The sequence below is a fragment of the Thalassophryne amazonica genome, chromosome 23, assembly GCF_902500255.1.
Source record: "Thalassophryne amazonica chromosome 23, fThaAma1.1, whole genome shotgun sequence".
Taxonomy (NCBI): domain Eukaryota; kingdom Metazoa; phylum Chordata; class Actinopteri; order Batrachoidiformes; family Batrachoididae; genus Thalassophryne; species Thalassophryne amazonica.
This window is the reverse complement of record NC_047125.1, coordinates 8209630-8222789: the sequence shown is the minus strand read 5'-3', so window position 1 is coordinate 8222789 and position 13160 is coordinate 8209630. Positions and strand designations below refer to the sequence as shown.

The window sequence follows — 13160 nt, the reverse complement described above, 5'->3', positions numbered from 1 at the left end:
TATGGTCTTACATAAATGTCTATTTTGGGAGTAATTTTCAGTTCAACTTTTTTTTTAAAAATGATTGTTGTGTGGGCCGCTGAAGAGGAGGTACTGCTGGCCCACCACCACTAGAGGGCGCCCTGCCTGGAGTGCGGGCTCCAGGCACCGGAGGGCGCTGCCGCCTTACAGGAGCAGCCAGGATGACAGCTGTCACCCATCACCGGAGACAGCTGATCCCAATCAATACGGAGGTATATCAGCAGGACGGCATCTCCACCTCATTTGCCGAGATATCGCCTTACCAAAGAGGTAACCATTTCAGCCTGCACATACGTGTGTCTTTACTTGTATTCTTGTTTGATTGTCTATAGGACAGCTGACTACTAGACAACATTCGGATAAGTACTCACCTTCCTACATTGTTGTTGACGAGAGGTGGAGGTGGACTCTCCACCCTCCGTGTTACTGAGTGCAGCCACATCCACACCTGACTGTTTCTGTTTCTTGCCAGCAGTACCGGATCCGACGAGCGGAGGCAGTGGCCACCTGGGAATTCGGGACTTGGCGGCTCCAGTATTCCCGGGGTTTGGTGGCAGAGGAAATCGGGTTGGTTCCGGTTCGACTTGGACAGACGTCTCCTATCGTCGAGCCTGCCCACACGACACCGTTGTAATTGGACTCCATTTCGATATTGTAACCGGTTGTATTTGTTGTGCCTGTTTCACAACAGTAAAAGCAGTGTTATTCGACTCCTCCATTGTCCTTTCATTTGCGCCCCCTGTTGTGGGTCCGTGTTCCTACACTTTCACAACAGGATATCTCGGCCAGCGTCATGGATCCCGAGGGGCGTCAACCGGCTGTTGAACGGCCAATGGAAGAACAGGACGCGCAGGCGTCCGCGGGAGGGGTAATCGGTGAGTTGCAGCGGATCCTCACCGCTTTCACGACTCGGTTGGATTTCATGACCGAGCAGAACGTCCTCCTGAACCGCAGGGTGGAGGCTCTCGCCGCGCAGGTGGAAGCGCGCCCTCCGGGCGCCGCTGCGGCTCTCCCTCCCGTAGATCCTGTGCGTAACGTTGACGTTCCACTGGTTGTTCAACGACCTCTCCCTCCTTCCCCGGAAGCATACATAAGCCCTCCAGAGCCGTACGGAGGCTGTGTGGAGACGTGCGCGGATTTTCTGATGCAGTGTTCGCTCGTCTTCGCACAGCGTCCCGTTATGTACGCGACCGATGCTAGTAAAGTAGCTTATGTCATAAACCTGCTTCGCAGTGAGGCACGCGCTTGGGCTACAGCGCTCTGGGAGCAGAATTCACGGCTCCTTCTGACTTACGATGGGTTTGTGAGGGGGCTCAGAACCGTGTTCGATCACCCTAATAGAGGAGAAACCGCTTCAACCGTGCTACTGTCAATGAGACAGGGGCGCCGGAGCGCAGCTGTTTATGCAGTCGACTTCCGCATCGCGGCTGCGAGATCCGGCTGGAATAACGCTGCCCTCCGCGCCGCCTTTGTAAACGGACTGTCTTTGGCTCTCAAGGAGCACCTGGTGGCTAAGGACGAACCGCGGGATTTAGACAGGCTTATCGATCTTGTCATACGGTTGGACAACCGGTTAGAAGAACGTCGGCGGGAACGAGACGAAGGGCGTGGCCGGGCACGCGCGGTCCCTCTCCCTTCCGGTTCCGACCGCGCTCCGCCTTCCCCACGCTCCACGGCCCCTGCGCTCCGTGGGGCCACAGCTCCCCCTACTGACGAAGCTATGGACACGAGTAGGGCAACATTTAGGGCACCAGCTGCACAGAGGAGACGGGCCCATGGAGCTTGTTTTGTTTGTGGTGCACTAGAGCACCATGTGAGAGACTGCCCCGAGCGGTTACAACACCAACGCCCGCCCCTAGAGACTGGGCTAGGGGTGGGCCGAGACATTCACGTGGGACACACCCACATTGCTACACGACTCCCAGTCACGATCCTGTATGAGGATTTAACCCTGAAGGCCCCAGCACTGGTGGACACGGGCTCTGAGGGGAATCTGTTGGACTGCAGATGGGCCAGGGAGATAGGGCTCCCTCTGGTGGCGCTTACCTCGCCTGTGCAGGTTCGAGCACTAGATGGCTCCCTGCTCCCTCCGATCACACATAAGACACCACCTGTAACGCTGGTGGTGTCAGGAAACCACCGGGAGGTGATCGAGTTTTTTGTGACTCAGGCCACTTCCCGTGTGGTTTTAGGCTTTCCCTGGATGTTGAAGCACAATCCCCGGATTGATTGGCCGTCCGGGGTAGTGGTTCAGTGGAGCGAGACCTGCCATCGGGTGTGTCTAGGTTCCTCAGTTCCTCCCGGCTCCCAAGCTAAGGAGGAGGTCAGAGTCCCGCCCAATCTGGGGACGGTGCCGGTGGAGTACCACGACCTTGTCGACGTGTTCAGCAAGGATCTGGCGCTCACACTCCCCCCCCCACCATCCGTACGATTGTGCCATCGATTTGGTTCCAGTGGGTTCCCGTCCAGTAGACTGTACAACCTCTCACGGCCTGAGCGCGAATCAATGGAGACCTACATCCGGGACTCGTTAGCTGCCGGGTTGATCCGAAATTCCACCTCCCCGATGGGCGCAGGTTTCTTTTTCGTGGGTAAAAAAGATGGCGGACTTCGTCCATGCATCGATTATAGGGGGCTGAACGAAATCACGGTTCGCAACCGATACCCGTTACCCCTGTTGGATTCGGTGTTCACGCCCCTGCATGGAGCCAAGATTTTTACCAAGCTTGATCTTAGAAACGCGTATCATCTGGTTCAGATCCGGAAGGGAGACGAGTGGAAGACGGCATTCAACACCCCCTTAGGTCACTTTGAGTACCTGGTCATGCCGTTCGGCCTCACAAACGCCCCCGCGACGTTCCAAGCCTTGGTTAACGACGTATTGCGGGACTTCCTGCACCGGTTCGTCTTCGTATATCTAGACGATATACTCATCTTTTCTCCGGATCCTGAGACTCATGTCCGGCATGTACGTCAGGTCCTGCAGCGGTTGTTAGAGAACCGGCTGTTTGTGAAGGGCGAGAAGTGTGAGTTCCACCGCACTTCTTTGTCCTTCCTGGGGTTCATCATCTCCTCCAACTCCGTCGCTCCTGATCCGGCCAAGGTTGCGGCGGTGAGAGACTGGCCCCAACCAACAAGCCGTAGGAAGTTGCAACAGTTCCTAGGCCTTGCTAATTTCTACAGGAGGTTCATTAAGGGCTACAGTCAGGTAGTTAGCCCCCTGACAGCCCTGACCTCACCAAAAGTTCCCTTCACCTGGTCGGATCGGTGCGATGCCGCGTTTAAGGAGTTGAAACGGCGCTTCTCGTCTGCACCCGTTCTGGTGCAGCCCGATCCTAGTCGCCAGTTAGTGGTTGAAGTGGACGCCTCGGACTCAGGGATAGGAGCCGTGCTGTCCCAGAGCGGGAAGACCGATAAGGTCCTTCACCCGTGTGCCTATTTTTCCCGCAGGTTGACCCCAGCCGAACGGAACTATGACGTCGGCAATCGAGAGCTCCTTGCGGTGAAAGAGGCTCTTGAGGAGTGGAGACATCTGTTGGAGGGAACGTCCGTGCCATTCACGGTTTTCACTGACCACCGGAACCTGGAGTATATCAGGACCGCCAAGCGACTGAACCCCAGGCAAGCCCGCTGGTCACTGTTCTTCGGCCGTTTTGACTTCCGGATCACCTACCGTCCCGGGACCAAAAACCAAAGATCGGATGCCTTGTCCCGGGTACACGAAGATGAGGTCAAAACGGAGCCGTCGGATCCCCCGGAACCCATCATCCCGGAGTCCGCTATCGTGGCCGCCCTCACCTGGGACGTGGAGAAAACCATCCGGGAGGCCCTGACACGAGACCTGGACCCCGGAACCGGACCGAAGAACAAACTCTACGTCCCACCAGAAGCCAGGGCTGCAGTTCTGGACTTCTGTCACGGTTCTAAGCTATCCTGTCACCCTGGGGTGCGAAGAACCGTGGCAGTCGTCCGGCAGCGCTTCTGGTGGGCGTCCCTGGAGGCCGACGTCCGGGGTTACATCCAGGCCTGTACCACCTGTGCCAGGGGCAAGGCGGATCACCGTAAGACACAGGGATTGCTACAGCCGCTGCCCGTGCCTCATCGCCCCTGGTCCCACATCGGCCTGGATTTTGTCACGGGTCTCCCGCCGTCCCAGGGAAACACCGTCGTCCTCACGATAGTGGACCGATTCTCCAAGGCGGCCCACTTCGTGGCCCTCCCGAAGCTCCCAACGGCCCAGGAGACAGCGGACCTCCTAGTCCACCACGTCGTCCGTCTGCATGGGATACCATCAGACATCGTCTCCGATCGCGGTCCCCAGTTCTCCTCGCAGGTTTGGAGGAGCTTTTGCCGGGAACTGGGGGCCACGGTCAGTCTCTCGTCCGGGTACCACCCCCAGACCAACGGACAAGCAGAACGGGCAAACCAGGAGATGGAGCAAACCTTGCGCTGTGTGACAGCCGCGCACCCGACGGCCTGGAGTACCCACCTGGCCTGGATCGAGTACGCGCACAACATTCAAGTGTCGTCCGCCACCGGCCTCTCCCCCTTTGAGGTGTGTTTGGGGTATCAACCCCCGTTGTTTCCGGTGGTTGAGGGGGAGGTCGGTGTGCCCTCGGTCCAGGCCCACCTACGGAAGTGCCGTCGGGTGTGGCGTGCCGCCCGTTCTGCTTTGTTGAAGGCCCGGACGAGGGCGAAGAACCATGCAGACCGGCGGCGGACCCCGGCTCCCACGTATCGTCCAGGGCAGGAGGTCTGGTTGTCCACCAAAGACATTCCCCTTCAAGTGGACTCCCCGAAACTGCAAGAACGATACATCGGCCCCTACAAAATACTCAAGGTCATCAATCCCGCCGCAGTGAGGCTCCGGCTTCCGGCCTCACTGCGGATTCACCCGGTATTCCATGTGTCAAGGATTAAACCCCATCACACCTCACCCCTCTGCACTCCGGGTCCGGCGCCACCTCCTGCCCGGATCATCGACGGAGAGCCGGCTTGGACCGTGCGCCGGCTCCTCGACGTCCGACGAATGGGCCGGGGTTTTCAGTATCTGGTGGACTGGGAGGGGTACGGCCCCGAAGAACGCTCCTGGGTGAAGAAGGGCTTCATCCTGGACCCGGCCCTCCTGGCCGACTTCTACCGTCGCCACCCTGACAAACCCGGTCGTGCGCCAGGAGGCGCCCGTTGAGGGGGGGGTCCTGTTGTGTGGGCCGCTGAAGAGGAGGTACTGCTGGCCCACCACCACTAGAGGGCGCCCTGCCTGGAGTGCGGGCTCCAGGCACCGGAGGGCGCTGCCGCCTTACAGGAGCAGCCAGGATGACAGCTGTCACCCATCACCGGAGACAGCTGATCCCAATCAATACGGAGGTATATCAGCAGGACGGCATCTCCACCTCATTTGGCGAGATATCGCCTTACCAAAGAGGTAACCATTTCAGCCTGCACATACGTGTGTCTTTACTTGTATTCTTGTTTGATTGTCTATAGGACAGCTGACTACTAGACAACATTCGGATAAGTACTCACCTTCCTACATTGTTGTTGACGAGAGGTGGAGGTGGACTCTCCACCCTCCGTGTTACTGGGTGCAGCCGCATCCACACCTGACTGTTTCTGTTTCTTGCCAGCAGTACCGGATCCGACGAGCGGAGGCAGTGGCCACCTGAGAATTCGGGACTTGGCGGCTCCAGTATTCCCGGGGTTTGGTGGCAGAGGAAATCGGGTTGGTTCCGGTTCGACTTGGACAGACGTCTCCTATCGTCGAGCCTGCCCACACGACACCGTTGTAATTGGACTCCATTTCGATATTGTAACCGGTTGTATTTGTTGTGCCTGTTTCACAACAGTAAAAGCAGTGTTATTCGACTCCTCCATTGTCCGTTCATTTGCGCCCCCTGTTGTGGGTCCGTGTTCCTACACTTTCACAACAGGATATCTCGGCCAGCGTCATGGATCCCGAGGGGCGTCAACCGGCTGTTGAACGGCCAATGGAAGAACAGGACGCGCAGGCGTCCGCGGGAGGGGTAATCGGTGAGTTGCAGCGGATCCTCACCGCTTTCACGACTCGGTTGGATTTCATGACCGAGCAGAACGTCCTCCTGAACCGCAGGGTGGAGGCTCTCGCCGCGCAGGTGGAAGCAGTGTTATTCGACTCCTCCATTGTCCGTTCATTTGCGCCCCCTGTTGTGGGTCCGTGTTCCTACACTTTCACAACAATGATACCAGTTTGTTCCCTGTGCCATGTGGTTTCAGAATAGATATAGTTTTTAGGGCTACATATTATAGTTTGGGAGTTTATCCTGGACAGACAGACATAGCCCTTAATGTATATAGATTTTAACAACATGGCAAGCACAAAAAAAGATCCCCTCCAACACACACACACACCTTTGTGTAAAGAAAACAAAAAACTAGTGGCCTTTCCAGGCAGACTACAACCCCTGGCAAAAATTATCACCGGCCTCGGAGGATGTTCATTCAGTTGTTTAATTTTGTAGAAAAAAAGCAGATCACAGACATGACACAAAACTAAAGTAATTTCAAATGGCAACTTTCTGGCTTTAAGAAACACTATAAGAAATCAGGAAAAAAATTGTGGCAGTCAGTAACGGTTACTTTTTTAGACCAAGCAGAGGGAAAAAATATGGAATCACTCAATTCTGAGGAATAAATTATGGAATCATGAAAAACAAAAGAACGCTCCAACACATCACTAGTATTTTGTTGCACCACCTCTGGCTTTTATAACAGCTTGCAGTCTCTGAGGCATGGACTTAATGAGTGACAAACAGTACTCTTCATCAATCTGGCTCCAACTTTGTCCGATTGCTGTTGCCAGATCAGCTTTGCAGGTTGGAGCCTTGTCATGGACCATTTTCTTCAACTTCCACCAAAGATTTTCAATTGGATTAAGATCCGGACTATTTGCAGGCCATGACATTGACCCTATGTGTCTTTTTGTAAGGAATGTTTTCACAGTTTTTGCTCTATGGCAAGATGCATTATCATCTTGAAAAATGATCCTTTGAATTGATGGGATAAGAAAAGTGTCCAAAATATCAATGTAAACCTGTGCATTTATTGATGATGTAATGACAGCCATCTCCCCAGTGCCTTTACCTGACATGCAGTGGTGGGCACACTTCTGATAATCCGATAACAGATAATTATCGAAGATAATGTTTTTGTTATCGGATTATCTTTTTAGATAACTTTAAAAACCATTATCGGACTAACTGTCTTCCGATGAATTGTCCTCCGATAACTTTTAGATCGATAACGCAGTAAACCCAGCTTAACAACAGCAAACATTTTTAAAATTTAAAATCTGTTGAGACCTACCTGGTAAATGTTTTCTAACAGATGTATATAGTTCTACCCTCTGCAAACAGTAGAGAGATAATTCCAGGAAAAACCAGTCCACCTCTGCAGGCAAAGGAGGGAGAAACACACACACACACACACACACACACACACACACACACACACACACACACACACACACACACACACACACACACACACACACACACACACACACACACACACACACACACACACACACACACACACACACACACACATTTCCTTTAACACCATACTGATACGCTGGGAATATCACCCAAGTCATCCAGAGGCATACATTTTTAACTTATGGTTCAAATTTTAACAAAACCAATTTTGGACAAGTTATTTAAAATTACTGTAATGTCTGAAGTTTTATAAAGTAAAAATATCAGATATATGTTTTAGTTTTAAAATAATGTGCTAATTTTTAAGGTTTTGTGAGCACATGCTGAGCCCAGCAGTGCATTATGGGTAGAACAGGGTGTTCACAACAGGACAAATGCATTTCAGACACTCTGTTCAGGCTCCACGGACAGCAGCATTAAACTCTAGTGCCTAAAACTCTCGTGAATATATTATCTGGGTTTATAGACGTTGTTGTATTTGTGTTTGTTAAATTCCACGCATCTTAAATGTAGCAGACGGATTATCTGGGATTTTGTTTTGGAAAGATTTCAAGGCCTCTACTGCCATCTACTGGCCAGTGGTGTTCATGGCAGTATTTTTTTTTTTTGTTTTTTACAAATTAAGTTTAAAAACAACAACAACAAAAACATTACAAGACAGCTCTGCGGTGTTTGCACAGGCACAGTGCGAGCGGTTGGACACTTGTAGCTCTGCAGCAGCAGGATACCGTCATGACGGCTGACCAGAATAATATCAAAGAGGTTTGATTTTCATTCGATCATATGATCAGTGATCAGGAGGTGGTCGTCAGATGTTAAACGCAGCTTGTTACTCCATGTACACTACACTATACAGGACGCGCAATTAACCTGAAACTCAGTCCAAAAAATTCTCTCGCACAGTGTAAAGCCAACATTTATGTGTCAACAATATTGAGTGCACGTTTTACAACATAATAAAACGTGCGCACATTCTCTCCACATGTAAAACATTTTGAGATGACACTTCCAGGGCTCCGTAAAAATGCCTGTTTTTACAAAAAAAAAAAAATGGAATATTTTACAAAGCACATTTATCTCAATTATCTGTAAACACCAACACACGACACACGTCACATTAACGTGTTGGTTTACATAATGAATGACTGAACCAATCAGTGTTTAGCAGGCACATTTTACCCAGAATCCTTTGCGATCTGTCTGTGTGTGTTACAGAACCTCAGAATTGGTGCATTATTCAACATTAAAAGATATATGTTATATTTTAACTTTGTACAAATGACAGAATTAACATTATTGGAGTTATTCTATCAGTATTCACACAAAACCATAAGTCAGGATACCTTTATTTTTCAAGATCGTCGCCTGACTGGAGCATTGTGATTGATAGAGTTGGCTTTGTGACTGCTCTTAGGGTGCTTCAGTGCTGTAGCCATGTAGCTTCCAGCAGGGGGCAGCATGTTCAAACATAGAAATGCTGACTCGTTTGAGTCTTTTGTCGCTTCCAAAAGCTATCGTGGTGTTAAAACTCAAATGTACCAGAGACAACACTGGAATTTATCGGTTATCTGTAACTTCCAATACATTTTTGGGTGGTTTATCGGTTTATCTTTATCAAAGATAACTTTTCAGTTATCTGATTATCTGTTATCGAAGTTAATTTTTTGGTTATCTGTGCCCGCCACTGCTGACATGCAGCCCCATATCATCAATGACTGTGGAAATTTACATGTTCTCTTCAGGCAGTCATCTTTATAAATCTCATTGGAACGGCACCAAACAAAAGTTCCAGCATCATCACCTTGCCCAATGCAGATTCGACATTCATCACTGAATATGACTTTTATTCAGTCATCCACAGTCCACGATTGCTTTTCCTTAGCCCACTGTAACCTTGTTTTTTTCTGTTTAGGTGTTAATGATGGCTTTCGTTTAGCTTTTCTGTATGTAAATCCCATTTCCTTTAGGCGGTTTCTTACAGTTCGGTCACAGACGTTGACTCTAGTTTCCTCCCATTCGTTCCTCATTTGTTTTGTTGTGCATTTTCGATTTTTGAGACATATTGCTTTAAGTTTTCTGTCTTGACGCTTTGATGTCTTCCTTGGTCTACCAGTATGTTTGCCTTTAACAACCTTCCCATGTTGTTTGTATTTGGTCCAGAGTTTAGACACAGCTGACTGTGAACAACCAACATTTTTTGCAACATTGCGTGATGATTTACCCTCTTTTAAGAGTTTGATAATCCTCTCCTTTGTTTCAATTGACATCTCTCGTGTTGGAGCCATGATTCATGTCCAGTGATGCCGGTAACGCGTTACTCTAATCTGACCAGTTTTTTTTAATAATGAGTAATCTAATGCGTTAATCTTTCCATATCAATAATCAGATTAAAGTTACTTCTCCAAGTCACTGTGCGTTACTATTATTTTTGCATTGTGGGTCGATAGCAGCATTAAACCTGGTCTGTGGGCAGGGGGTTGGGGTTCGACTGAGCTTTTCATCCACGTTTTTTTTGGCAGCAGCTCGACTCATCCTCACCTCTTAAAGCGCAGTGACAACAGCACACCTGCACTGAGCCTTACAAAGACATTTTCATGCTTTTTTTCTCCGAGCCGCTCCGTATCTGCTGCGAAAAACAGCTGATCCTCCGTGATGCATCAACAACTAACACTATTTTCCACTCAAATGCACCTAAACTCTCTTTCTGAGGACCACATGATGTGAAAACGCAATAAAACTTTCTTACCTGTAAATCTGGTCATGTTTTCTGCATAAATAAATGTTATGCATTCTTTGTGCTCAAACGCCAAAGCAGGGGCGAATCCAGATGGAATGGGGCGTGGGGCAGGGATGTGCCCACCCACAACACCCCGAGATTAAAGGTCCAGTTTTGAAGCCTTTTTTTAACTACAACTACTAATACTACTTAAAATAATAATAATTTTGACAAGTAAAATGTTTAGAGAGAATTTAAATGTTAGAATAATGTTAGAATGAATTTAATAGTTACATTCATAAACAGTGTAGGTTAGAAATTGCAAGTTTTACTGTTACAGTGCTGTCAACAGTTAAATATGAGGTCAAGAAAGAGGTCTTTATTTTACTTTTTATAAAACAAGTATTTATTTTCATTGAAGTCAAGAAAGGGTGACTGTAAAGTGAGTTTTGGCAAAACAGGTATCATTGTCATGTTGAGGTGGCAGAGGGTTGTTGTCGACAGCTGGGGAAAGTAACTAAAAAAGTAACTAGTAATCTAACTTAGTTACTTTTACAATTGAGTAATCAGTAAAGTAACTAAGTTACTTTTTCAAGGAGTAATCAGTAATTGTATTACTTTTTCAAAGTAACTGTGGCAACACTATTCATGTCAGTCCACTTAGTGCAACAGCTCTCCAAGGTGTGATCACTCCTTTTTAGATGCAGACTAATGAGCAGATCTGATTTGATGCAGGTGTTAGTTTTGGGGATGAAAATTTACAGGGTGATTCCATAATTTATTCCTCAGAATTGAGTGAGTCCATATTTTTTCCCTCTGCTTGGTCTAAAAAAGTAACCGTTACTGACTGCCACAATTTTTTTTTCTTGATTTCTTATAGTGTTTCTTAAAGCCAGAAAGTTGCCATTTGAAATGACTTTAGTTTTGTGTCATGTCTGTGATCTGCTTTTTTTTCTACAAAATTAAACAACTGAATGAACATCCTCCGAGGCTGGTGATTCCATAATTATTGCCAGGGGCTGTAGATAACATTGATGAATGAACAGGCATTTTTACATGTAAAAGAACAAAAGAAACCAGATTGACAGTATACATGTTCCAGAGAAAACAAAATATTGGCCAAAATCCTTGATGTGTTTATGAGATTTGTTATGCGCATGATGCACAGTATAAATTAAGGCCAATGCACCAGTATGTACTGTGTCCAACTCTAGATTGCTGTTAATCTGAGCACAAAGTAGGTGAATTGTACTTCATCACTTAATTAGTATTTGGGGTGTTGTGGTCACATAATAAAGTAAACCGTTCAAACTGTATTCTGTCATAACCTTTACAAGCCAGAGTGTATTTGTAACCCCGGTGGGCAGCGAGAAAAATGTATCTATAAATTATATATATATATATATATATATATATATATATATATATATATATATATATATTGTACTTTTGTTTTCTTGGTTTTTGGTTTATTATTTCGCACAAAAATATTTTTGAGTTTTCTGTTTTTTGAGAGGGCTACCAATATGTAGACCTGGGTTTAGTTCCTGGTCACACTATCTGTTGTCCTTGGACCAGACTCTTCATCTGGATTGTCTCAGTCCCTCCAGCTGTAAATGGGAACCAGCCTTGGCTGTGGAAGTAACCTACATCAGACCGGAATCCCCTCCAAGTCACAGACTCTCATTTGCAAAATAGACTCTAGGCCCATGTAAGACTTACCTGTACTTTTACTGTAGTCCTGATTGTGCAGATGCAGTGAAATTTGAGCCTACCAAACAAACATCCACAGAAGGCTTAAGGTTCAAAGGGTTACTTCAGTTTTTTGATTAAATTTGTCAATCATAGTCACATAGTTGGAATTATATTACAAAATCATAAGCCTGATTTCCTAAGACCCCATATTATAAGAGCTAAATTGTGCAGGGTTTCTAAACTTTTGCCTGTTCGGTTGGAGAATGTTTTCAAGGTGATTTACTAAAAATAATTATACACATGACAGTGGGTGTTCGGCATCCTTTCGTCCTAAAAGCTGATGGGTTCAGTGCACTGCATTTGTTGGTTCTCTATGGACCCTGCACTTTTTGCTGACACATAACTGAGCCTGTTCATGCGCTGGCAATAAAAAAAAAAAAAAAAAAAATGCTATTTCAGACATCTAATTATTGACAGTATTTAAGTAAACTGGTGGATAATTATGTTGCATTCTGCCGGTGGAATGTACAGAGAATGGATTCAAATTCAAATTCAAATTTATTAATTTATATAGCGCCAATTCACGACAAAATCGTCTCAAGGCGCTTCACAACATAAAAAACAATTAAAAATTTAAAACACAATAAAAACAACCATAAAAGAAAGACAGCAGTAAAAGAATAGAAGATTAAAAACACATCATAACACTAATGATAAAACAGGGAAAATAAATGAGTCTTTAAACGTGATTTAAAGGTCTCCACAGTGTCCGACTGCCGAATGTGTGCCGGCAGATCGTTCCACAGAGCTGGGGCACGATAGGAAAAAGCTCTGTGACCGGCAGACTTTTTATTCACCCTGGGAACACACAGAAGTCCTGCACCCTGAGAACGCAGGGCCCGAGCTGGTACATAGGGGCTTATCAAGGTAGCCAGATAGGGAGGTGCAAGTCCATGAACAATTTTATAAACTAAAATCAGTACTTTAAAATCCGATCTTGCAGAAACAGGAAGCCAGTGCAGGGACGCCAAGATTGGCGTAATGTGGTCAAACTTTCTGCTCCGTGTCAAAAGTCTGGCAGCAGCATTCTGAACCAATTGAAGACCCCTGATCCTGGACTGCGGTAATCCAGAGAATAAAGCATTACAAGAGTCCAATCTAGAAGAGACAAACGCATGAATCAAAGTCTCAGCATCTGCCATAGACAGAATAGGACGAATCCTCGCTATATTTCGCAAATGGAAGAAGGCAGTCCT

The 13160-nt window shown here is 47.4% G+C and overlaps 1 protein-coding gene across 1 annotated transcript in view; it reads left to right on the top strand.

The window, feature by feature from the left end:
• zanl (zonadhesin, like) overlaps nt 1–13160 on the top strand; it is a 222749-nt gene that overhangs the window by 16948 nt on the left and 192641 nt on the right.